A 12,053-nucleotide genomic window follows, 5' to 3' on the forward strand; every position below is an offset into this window, starting at 1 on the left:
GAGAGCGGATGCTCGGTCATTGAATACATTCAAGACAAAGATCGATAGATTTTTGGATACCAATGGAATCAAGGGATATGGGGATAGTGAGGGAAGGTCAGACATGATCTTATTGAATGGCGGAGCCGGCTCGAAGAAGCGAATGGTCTACTCCCTCTCCTATTTCTTATGTTCTTATGTTCTCTATCTGGCCTGTCCCTACACTGAATCAAACATTCTTCCCTGTGGATTCCCGCTGTAACTGAGAGGCAAGGCTTCAGAAAAGTGTCACTTATGTGATTAGGTTTCTATGTTGTCAGCAATTAAGATCCCCAATTGGCACTTAAGTCGACTCTTTAAATTGATGGTAATTCCACAAAGAGCCATTCTTTTATTATTTTATACAGGGCTCTCTGGCACATACAAGACAACATAGGCTTAGGATATGATCAAATACTATAAAACGAAAAAACCTCATTAATCATTTCACTGAACAGAAGGGAGCCTGACAACTTGGAGACGACATTATACGAGTAATCTCTATGGAAACAGCAGAAAATTACTCAGTGGAGCTCAACAGACAAACCCTTTGCAGAGGACGTGTCTAAATATGGAAGGGTTAAAAACTAACGGAGGCAGATTTACAAAACACCTTTGTCCAATGTTGGTAATCCCTGCTCGACACTCGTGTAAGAGAGACACAGCACTCGCTGTCTGATGAGAGCAGTGTGTGATATGAAGAGGCAGAATGTCAGGAGCAGCCCAAGGACACCTTGCTGACAAACGTCTAGGGCACTGAGAGCTGAGGTCTGTCTGCGGCAGCGCCACACATTCCAGCCCGACAACGTGAGCTGTGTTCTTCTGCTGCTTGCTGCCCTACATTTAGCTCATGCTCCCACATTCTGCTGCTCTCTTACTTACACTGTGCTGCTGACAGAAGTAGGTTTGAATGACACTTGCAAGAACTAATCTTTCCACCGTGATGCCAGTGACAGAGAGTTTGGCCATTTATCCTATGGCCCAGTTATGCTACTGTTTTAGCGTCAATGTGTTGTAGGTTTTCCATTGACACAAAGGCAGCAGTATGATTTGGGAATAATTTCACCTTGTCTTTTGGCAAATGGCGTGAGACCATCTCAAGCGGCTGTCTCAACTTGTGCCAGTTTCTCAGCAGTTGCAGTATAACTGCCGACAAAGTCTAAAATGATCAAAGGACAGCTTTTTCCCCCCTCTGTCCTGGTGCTGGACAGGAGGAAGCGCAGCTGAAGTGTGCTGCTCCTGGACAGGCCCAGGGTTACCAAGGCTTCCTGTAACAAGCCATTTACAGAGATTGAAAAGAGCTCTGGGATCATCCAAACCTAAAAATAGATCCATTCCGCAATTCTTTGCTAGAGAGGTGGTCAATTGTATTTTAGGAATTGTTAAACCCAGTGTTGCTGTCTCTATCAAGGTTGTAAATGTGTGATAATTAGATGACTGAATTGAAGTATGATTAAAGGATTAAAAATGTTATAGTTTCCCCACTCGCAGTTGTCTTGTTGGATATTGGCAAGGACATAGCAGCCAATTTGCGCAGAGCAAGGACCTACAAACAGCAATGAGATAAATGACCAAGCAATCTGTTTAGGTGCCGTTTGCTGAGAGAAAAATTGTTGGTCAAGATCGCTCCTGCTCTTCTGCAAACAGTGCAATGGGATCTTTTGTGACCACCTTAGAGGGCAGATGGGGCCTTGGTTTACTGTCTCATCCAAAAGGCGGTATCTCCGCATAGTGCTACACTCCTCAGTACTACAATGAAGTGTCAGCCTAGGTTACTGCGGGTAAAAGAAAATATGGTATGCATCCCCAAAATGCAGGGAGATAGCAGAAGCACTAAATCTCCCAAAATTCTTCAGAAATAGGGCATTATGCTAAAGTGCGGTGCATTGAGTGTAAGCAGAGTTTGGTAAGTGGCAGAAAAAGTCATTTAAGTGTATTTACTGAATTTTAGTCAGTGAAAAAGTTAATTGTTTGAAGTAAGTTTAATTTTTTAGAGTAAATTAAGCTGTTGGGGAGTTTAAACCGGAAGTAGAATCTGGGTATAAAAAGGGGTGGGCTTAGTGCGGCAGCTCTGAATGCGGTGCATTGAGTGTAAGCAGAGTTTGGTAAGTGGCAGAGTTCGGGCAAGTGGGAGGTGGGGGGTGTTTTTGCTCTGTTTTGCTTCCCACTCTCAGGCTAATCCAGCACTGCGGAAGCGGAGCAGCGAGACAATTCAACCGGACAGGCCCCACAGACAGCATTCAAAAGGGAGGTTGGTAATCAGCTGGTTGGTAGGTCCTTTTCCTTCTCTTCTACACCTTTAAGTTGGTAAGTCCTATTAAATAGTGGTGTAATATTATCATCTATATCGGGGCAGAGGGCCTTCATACCTAATAATAAGAAATTTAATTAATTACATAGATATGGGTGAACAGGTGATGTGTTACTGTTGCAAAATGTGGGAGCTGGTGGACCCCATTGAGGCTCACGGTGATTACATTTGCGATAAGTGTTTGCTGCTAGAAGAACTCAGGCTCCGTGTTAAAGAGCTTGAGACCGAGCTTCAGACACTGCGACACATCAGGGAGGGGGAGAAGTTCCTGGACTCTATGTTTCAGGAGGTAGTCACACCTATGGAATTAATTAATGCAGATGAAGTCCGTGGTCAGGGACAGGACAGTGTGACTATGAGTGAGGCAGGTATGGGGATCCAGGAGGTAGTGTTGAAGGAGACGCAGCCCTTGCTCTTGTCAAGCAGGTTCGAGGTTCTTACTCCCTGTGAGGGCGGGAGCGGGGACTGCAGGGAGGATGAGCAACCTGGCCACAGCACTGTGGAACAGGGGGCCATTCAAGTGGAGGGAGTAAAAAGAAATGTTGTAGTGGTAGGGGATAGTATCATTAGGGGGATAGATAGGGTTCTCTGCAGTCAAGAGCGGGAGTCCCGAAGGCTGTGTTGCCTGCCCGGTGCCAGGGTTAAGGACATCGCTTCTGGGCTGGAAAGAAACTTGGAGTGGGAGGGGGAGGATCCAGTTGTCATGGTCCATGTTGGTACAAACGACATAGATAGGACAAGGAAGAAGGTTCTGTTAAAGGAGTATGAGCAGCTAGGGGTCAAATTAAAAAACAGAACCTCAAGGGTAATAATCTCTGGATTATTACTTGAGCCACGAGCAAATTTGGCTAGGATAAATAAAATTAAAGAGTTAAATGCGTGGCTCAAAGACTGGTGTGGGAAAAATGGGTTTTGCTTCTTGGGACACTGGCACCAGTACTGGGGCAGGAGGGAACTGTTCCGTTGGGACGGACTTCACTTGGCCAGTGCTGGGACTAGAGTCCTGGCGAATCATATAACTAGGGCTGTAGAGAGGGCTTTAAACTAATTAGTGGGAGGGAGGTTTCTAGAGCGCAAATAATAAAAATGACAACGGAGAAGGTCATAGACTTAGGTAGCAGTGGTGGAATTAAAAAACAGAACGTGTCAGGAAGGGACAGAGGGTATGGAGTAAAAGGTAAAGTAGTAAAAAGGGAAAAAATAGGAACTAAGTGTCACAAAACATATTTGAAAGTTCTTTATCTGAATGCACGTAGCATTCGTAACAAAATGGATGAGTTAACGGCACAAATAACTACATATGGGTATGATCTTGTGGCCATTACAGAAACATGGCTGCAGGGTGACCATGACTGGGAATTAAACATGCCAGGTTATTTAACAATCAGGAAGGACAGGCAGGAAGGAAGGGGAGGTGGGGTGGCTATGTTAATAAAGGAAGGAATCACTATAATACAGAGAAATGATATTGGGTCAAAGGAGCAGGATAGTGAAACAGTTTGGGTGGAGATAAGGAATAACAAGGGGAAAAAAACACTAGTGGGCGTAGTCTATAGGCCTCCGAACAGTTGCAACTCTGTTGGATGGCGTATTAATCAGGAAATAGTTGAGGCTTGTAATAAGGGAACAGCTATAATTATGGGGGATTTTAACTATCATATTAACTGGACAAATCAAATTGGGCAGGGCTGCCTTGAAGATGAGTTCATTGAGTGTATTAGGGATGGGCTTCTTGAGCAGTATGTAACTAAACCGACCAGGGGGCAAGCAACCTTAGATTTGGTCCTGTGTAATGAGACAGGATTAATTAAAAATGTCCTAGTAAAGGATCCCCTTGGAATGAGTGACCATAACATGGTTGAATTCCATATTCAATTAGAGGGTGAGAAGATTGGATCTCAAACAAGCGTGCTGAGCTTGAATAAAGGAGACTATGAAGGTAGAGAGGCGAATTGATTAGACTGGACAGGGAAAATAGATTAAAGGGTAAGATGGTACATGATCAGTGGTGTACATTTAAGGAGTTATTTTACAACTTCCAAAAAATATATATTCCACTGAGGAAAAAAGGGTGTAAAAGAAAAGATAGCCATCCGTGGCTAAGTAAAGTAATTAAGGATAGTGTCCGACTAAAAACAAGGGCATATAAGGTAGCCAAATCTAGCGGGAGGATAGAAGATTGGGAAGTCTTTAAAAGACAGCAAAAAACAACTAAAAGATTGATTAAGAAAGGGAAGATAGGTTATGAAAGTAAATTAGCAAATAATATAAAAACAGATAGCAAAAGTTTCTATAGTTATATAAAAAGAAAAAGGGTGGCTAGAGTAAATGTTGGTCCCTTAGAGGATGAGACCGGGAAATTAATGGTGGGAAACATGGAGATGGCAAAAACGCTGAACAAATATTTTGTATCAGTCTTTACGGTAGAGGATACTAAGAATATCCCAACACTGGACAAACAGGGGGCTCTAGGGGGGGAGGAGCTAAATACGATTAAAATCACTAAGGAAGTGGTACTTGGTAAAATAATGGGACTCAAGGTGGATAAATCCCCTGGACCTGATGGCTTACATCCTAGGGTCTTGAGGGAAGTGGCGGTAGGGATTGTGGATGCATTGGTAATAATTTTCCAAAACTCCCTGGACTCAGCAAAGGTCCCGGCAGATTGGAAAACTGCTAATGTAACACTCTTATTTAAAAAGGGTAGTAGGCAGAAGGCTGGAAACTATAGGCCTGTTAGCCTAACATCTGTGGTTGGTAAAATTTTAGAGTCCATTATTAAGGAGACAGTAATGGGACATTTGGATAAACATAATTGAATAGGACAAACTCAGCATGGTTTCATGAAGGGGAAGTCATGTTTGACAAATTTGCTTGAGTTCTTTGAGGAAGTAACATACGGGGTGGATAAAGGGGAACCAATGGACATAGTGTATTTAGACTTCCAAAAGGCATTTGACAAGGTGCCACACAAAAGATTATTGCTCAAGATAAAAAATCACGGGATTCGGGGTAATATTCTGGCGTGGGTGGAGGATTGGCTCTCTAACAGAAAGCAGAGAGTTGGGATAAATGGTTCATTCTCAGACTGGCAATCAGTAACTAGTGGTGTTCCGCAGGGGTCAGTGCTGGGTCCCTAACTCTTTACAATCTATATTAACGATTTGGAGGAGGGGACCGAGTGTAACATATCAAAGTTTGCAGATGATACAAAGATGGGAGGGAAAGTAGTGAGTGAGGAGGACATAAAAAACCTGCAAAGGGACATAGACAGGCTAAGTAAGTGGGCAGAGATTTGGCAGATGGAATACAATACTGGAAAGTGTGAGGTTATGCACTTTGGCATGAAAAATCATAGAGCAAGTTATTATCTTAATGGCAAGAAACTGGAAAGTACTGTAGTACAAAGGGATCTGGGGGTCCTGGTGCACGAAACTCAAAAAGTTAGTATGCAGGTGCAGCAAGTGATCAAGAAGGCCAATGGAATGTTGGCTTTTATTGCTAGGGGGATAGAATATAAAAACAGGGAGGTATTGCTGCAGTTGTACAAGGTATTGGTGAGACCGCACCTGGAATACTGCATACAGTTTTGGTGTCCATACTTAAGAAAAGACATACTTGCGCTCGAGTCAGTACAAAGAAGGTTCACTCGGTTAATTCCGGGGATGAGGGGGTGGACATATGATGAGAGGTTGAGTAGATTGGGACTCTACTCATTGGAGTTCAGAAGAATGAGAGGCGATCTTATTGAAACATATAAGATTGTGAAGGGGCTTGATCGGGTGGATGCGGTGAGGATGTTCCGAATGATGGGTGAAACTAGAACTAGGGGGCATAATCTTAGAATAAGGGGCTGCTCCTTCAAAACTGAGATGAGGAGAAACTTCTTCACTCAGAGGGTGGTAGGTTTGTGGAATTTGCTGCCCCAGAAAGCTGTGGAAGCAACATCATTAAATAAATTTAAAACAGAAATAGATAGTTTCCTAGAAGTAAAGGGAATTAAGGGTTACGGGGAGCGGGTAGGAAATTGGACATGAGTCTAGGTTTGGAATGGTCATGGCCCTGTGGGTAGTGGAGCGAGCCCAGGGGCTGTGCAGCCTGGTCCTGCTCCTACTTCTTGTGTTCTAGCTCTGTGTTAGATTTCAGGAGATGGTTTTATTCCTGTTCCTGGCTGGGGTGGAGATCACCTTTTACAGAAGGTAAGTACTGTGGAAAATATAGGGACAGAGTGATCTCCTGGACGAGTTTCAATCGCCTAGATGGGTCGGAGAGGAATTTCCCAGATTTTTTCTCCCAAATTGGCCATTGTTTTTTTTAAATCTGGTTTTTCGCCTCTCCCGGGAGATCACATGGGTTTGGGTGGGATGGAGAGTGATAGTAGATTTGAGGTTAGGATCAGATCAGCCATGATCTTATTGAATGGTGGAGCAGGCTCGAGAGGCCGATTGGCCTACTCCTACTCCTGCTCCTATTTCTTATGTTCTTATGTAAAGGGTCGCAAATTTGACATGGCTGCTCAAGAAAGGGGAAAGGGATAAGCCAAGAAATGTTGGCCTGTTAGCCTTCGCTCCATTGCAAGAACATGGGTTGCTTTGCCATAGTGGATATTGAGCCAGAGAAATCATTTAAAAGGGAATTGGGTAAGTATTTAGAGGGTTCAATAATGAGGATAGGTGGCATAAACTTGGCTTATATTTCCTTGAGTATAGAAGATTGACAGGGTGAGCTGCTCGAGATGTTTAAAATGACTTGACAGGGTAGATACAGGGAAACTATTTCCTCTGGTGGAAGAATCAAGAACAAGGGGACAGAATCTTAAAATTAGAGCCAGGTCATTCAGGAGTGAAATCAGGAAACACAAAGGGTGGTGGAAAATCTGGAACTGTCTCCCCCAAAAGACTGTGGATGTAGGGACAATTGGAGCTTTTTGGACTGAGATAGATAGATTTTTGTTAGGTGTGGGGGATGTAGAGCAAAGGCAGATAAATTAAGTTGAAGTGCATATCAGCCATGGTCTAACTGAACGGCAGAGCAGGCTCTTGGGGCTGAATGGCCTACGCTGTTTCTAATGTTCCTATTGAAAGAAGCATATAAAAGAATATGGGGAGAGAAAGGGCAAGGAAGTAGAATTAGAGTAGATGGCTCCAGTTGTAGAGCCAGCACTGACACAGGCATGGTGAGCCAAATGGCCTCCTTCTGTAGTGTAATTTCTATGATTCTGTGTTGATTTGATACAGAAAACAAATCGAATATAACACAGCACAAATTTGTTACAACAAAGCCCCAAGTTTCATTACATAAAAGAATTGAATTCGCCCAGAGAGAAGGGTGCACCTAGTCCGCAGGACAAACATTACAGTAACTGATCTCTGATGTTGCAACAATGCCAGGAGCGAGGGGAAGAAAAGGCACAGGCCCCTGTTCATGTAATCTGAGTCGAAGGTACAGGCTCATCAATAAGCCTATTTACATGGCATCACCAGGCACTGATTTAAGTAGCTGCAGAGACACGCATAAATGCTTGTGCATGCTGCTGAAACAATGGCGTGTGTGTGCTCGCAGGAAGCAGCACAAAACCACGTGTAATTATATGCAAATACTAGTCGTGATGCAGCGTCGTGTAGCGACGGCAGCACGTCGAGTAAAGGAAACATTTCTCTGACCGCAGGATTAGTTTATTTGGCACGCTGGCAGATGCGGCTTCAGGCTCGGCCTTTCCTATGAGTCAATTTACCAATTTCAACCCCCTGCCCCCACTTCCGAGTCAGGGACAGGCTCTGAACATTAGCCAAGGGCTCCTTACTGATTTGCCAAGTCAAACGGGCAGGATGTGGGCAAGACGAGAAGTAGCACTGCAGCTCGAGCTGATGATGGAAACTAACATTCATTGAAAGCCTTTATCGTTCTGAGTAACCAATGCCTCTGTATCAGAATGTACAGAGGCCAGCGCAAAAATGAACCTTAATTTAAAATGAAGCTTTTCGTAGGTCAAGTTTACATTGCAGACAGCCCATTGAATAAAATCAGACAGACAGTCTGTTCCAAATTTAGATCATTGACAACTCTGAGCAATTCCCCCGAGATAAAGAGGAAATAGATCAGGAGAGTGACTGTATCCGTCCATCTCTTAGCAACTGAGTATGGAACACAAAAGAAAAGCAGATTCTGGAATTCTGAAAAAAACAGAAAATTCTGGAGGTCAGTCAGCATCTGTGCAGAGAATGGAAAAGGCACCATTTTAGTTGTGGATCCTTAATCAGAACTGAAAGGCATTACAGATGAACAGTATTTAAAATGAAAAATACATACACACACACATACAAGGGGTGCAAAGTTCTTAAGTGAAAATCAGGAGCTAGTTAAATCATAGGAAGGAACATAGCCATTTAAATTACTTTTTGTATATGTACAGTAGATTTTAGTGATTTCTGAACATGGATCCCTGAATCTTTCTGCTGCTCCACAGTTCCAAGCTTCTCATCATTTAGAGAATATGTTCTATCTTTCTTAGGTCCAAAGTGGATGACCTCACACTTCCCCACATTAAACTCCATCTGTCACAGTTTTTGCCCACTCACTTAAACACTTTGCAGCTTTCTGCTCCCTTCTGCACTATTTACTGTGCCACCTAATTTAGTGTTGTCAGCACACTTGGATATGCGGCTCTCTATTCCTTATCTAAGTCATTTATAAAATATAGTGAAAAGCAGTAGCCCCAGTACAGATCCCTGGGGGGCACCACTAGTCATATCCTGCCTATTTAAGTACATGCCCATTATCCCGACACTCTGAGGGCGATTTTGTCAATGGCGGCGCGTTGGAGGCGGGACTGCGGTTTGTCGGGTTTTAGTCCCACCTCCATCGACTTGTGGCCAACCCACGTTATTTTCCCTTGATTGAACTTGTCAAGCCCACCCAGCGGGCTTAGCAGGCCAATTAAGGGGAAGCTGGTTACAGAGAATGTCAGCGTATGACGTTTCATTTGTCAAAAATTTTTGACAGAAGAACTGTCATCGTTTGACAGCTCTGTGAAGCTCTCAAACACTTACATTCTCTGTAGTTTGATGAGTTCTTGTATTCAAGACTCATCAGACCTCTTTTGTGAGCAGAAATTTGTTGGTTGTTGCATCGGAGAATGCAGCAGCCATCTGTCATCTCTGCCGGTGAGATGCGAGACTCTCCACATACCCACCGACTGAAGCCTGCAGGAAGAAACAAAGGTAAGTAAACATTTTCTATCAATTTTCACTCACCTCACATACTCTCCTCTCCACACTTGCACCCATCACTTACCTCCAAAGTGCACTGGAGACCCACTGCTCGCCTCGGTGGCCCTGGCGGGGTTTCCTGACGTCGGGAAGCCCGCGCCTCTGCTGGAAAAATGGGGATAATCCTCTTAACTGCCTGTTAACTCCTGGGAAGATGGCACTGAGGCGGGTTGGGGGCGGGATGGGTACCTGCCCCCAGATTCCCGGCAGTCCCACCTCCCCAGGGCTGGCAAGATCGCGCCCTCTGTCTCCTACCTCCTAACCAAATGCCTACCTATTTCAATAGGTTGCCTCCAATTCCCTATGCTCTCATTTTTGTTAACAATCTCTTGTGTGGAACCTTACCCAATGTCTTCTGGAAGTGCATATAAATATATAAATGTATAGACACTCCCTTATCTACCACTTTAGTTGCCTCTTCAAAAATTCAACTAGGTTCATTAGACATGACTTATCTTTTACAAATCCATGCTGGCTATCTCTGATCAGTTCATATTTCTCCAAGTGCTCACTCTGTCCCTAATAACAGATGCTAGTAACTTCCCCACAGCAGATGTTAGTCTAATAGGCCTATAATTTCCTAGTTTATCTCTCTTACCTTTCTTAAATAATGGAGTGACATTGGAAATTTTCCAATCCAAGGAGACAATTCCTGAATTGAGAGAGATTTGGATGATCATGGCTAGAGCATCTACAATATCCTCACCTAGGAGAAGTGCATTTCTGCATTTCCTCATCTATTCTGCACTTTTATTATTTTAATTTATTCTTGGCTTGTGGGCGTCGCTGGGAAGGCCAGCATTTATTGCCCACCCCTGGTTGCCTTGAAAAGGTGATGGTGGGTTGCATTCTTTATACAACTGAGTGGCTTTCTAGGCCAGTTCACAGGGAATGGTAGCATAGTGTGTTACTGCACTAATAATGCTGAGGCCTTGACTAATAATCCAGAGACGTGAGTTCAAATCCCACCACGGCAGCTGGGGAATTTAATATTAACTTTAACAACTTCTGACATTAACGACAGCTTCCAGTTTCCATTCGATAAGTGTTGGCAATGCGGGATGGGTGTGCTGGTGTTTCTAAGCAGAGAGACAGGTTGGTGCTTGATGTTGGGACCCTCCGTCACACATGGGGTGGTCTGCATCCTTGGTGCCGACCTGCTTTTTCCTTCTACTGGGCCGCTAGAGCCGCTCTACTTTGTCAGTTTTTCATACTTCCGTTTCTACCTGCCTTACCCTCTAACTTCCTGTGTTACTGATACATTTGCAGTATCTCAAATGTCTTTGATGCCGTTGATCTAGCTCATTATAACTCCTCGTGCCTAATGCTAATATCACTTCTGTTAATGACCATCTCCTGTCTTCCACTCAAATACCTTACAGGTCACTGTATTTTTTTTGTGTTTATGTGTGTGTCTGTCTGCCTGCCTGTGTTTCTCCCCGCTACCCAACCCTTGTTCTACCCCTATTGAAATTATGTTCATCTATAATATTCTTCAATTCTCATGAAGAACCCACACTTGAAACATTAACTGTTGTTCTGATCTAGCATTTTCTCTTTTTGTTTCATGTATAGAGCTACTAGTAGGGGAGCCCCGCATTGCGAGGGCTTTTTTTGGGGCTGGCCGATGTGTGGGCCGGGAGCCTGGGACTGGATTTGGGTTGTCAGCAGTTTCCAGGGCTTTTTTGGGCCTGGTGGATGTGTGGGCCGGAAGCCTGGGACTGGATTTGGGCTGTCGGCAGTTGGAGAAGCCTAGGCCCGTTTTGCACTGTTTTTTAGCTAAACATTTCTAGCTTTTAATACCTTCAAAGATGAAAGTTAAAGTACTTATAAAACATTTTTGGTAAATCTTATTTTTTTTTAAAAAAGAAACTGACCTGGATTACGAAAGTTTTGAGCTGCCCTGGCTGCTGTATAATGGCTGACAGATCCCTGAGATGAAAACGATTAGTCCCGCCCACACACACACCGATTGGTCAACCATCAGGTGACTAAACTGTAGGATTGGTCAATCATGACGGCACAGGATTGGTCGACCTTGACGTCAGTCAATGCTAATGAGTGGATAATGAGTGGAATTTTGAAGGTTTTTTGTATAATGTGCGAACAATTTTTGTCCGACCGAAAAGTAAATACGCTTATGACCGTTCTGGAATCGTAAGCTTTCTTTGGATGTAACGCACGTGTAGGTACGCTCTATAACTTTAGAGTGTATAGCCGGACAGACAGACAGACGGAAGGACAGACAGACAGACAGATCGATCCTTTTATATAGATACTAGCTGGGGAGCCCCGCGTTGCGAGGGCAATTTTGGGGCGCGAGGGCAATTTTGGGGCATTTGGTCTCCCTGCCCCTGTGTGTCCCCCCTCTCCCTGTCATGTCCTCTCCCTCCCCTCTCTCCCTCCCTCCCCTCCCCTCTCTCTCTCCCTCCCTCCCCTCCCCTCTCTCCCTCCCT

At 44.1% G+C, this 12,053-nt stretch overlaps 1 long non-coding RNA gene across 1 annotated transcript in view; it reads right to left on the reverse strand.

The window, feature by feature from the left end:
• The window catches only part of LOC147102071 (uncharacterized), a 37,664-nt gene extending 25,853 nt beyond the window's left edge, over positions 1-11,811 (reverse strand). Inside the window, exons 1-2 of the long non-coding RNA XR_015073294.1 lie at positions 11,475-11,811; positions 9,623-9,702 (exon numbers count right to left, since the gene is read on the reverse strand). This is a non-coding gene — a long non-coding RNA (uncharacterized LOC147102071). The remainder of the gene's footprint in view (positions 1-9,622; positions 9,703-11,474) is intronic.
• Positions 11,812-12,053: the final 242 nt, after the last annotated feature.

The sequence above is a fragment of the Somniosus microcephalus genome, chromosome 22 (assembly GCF_052327205.1).
Source record: "Somniosus microcephalus isolate GS21.2 chromosome 22, FLI_Smic_1.0, whole genome shotgun sequence".
NCBI lineage: Eukaryota > Metazoa > Chordata > Chondrichthyes > Squaliformes > Somniosidae > Somniosus > Somniosus microcephalus.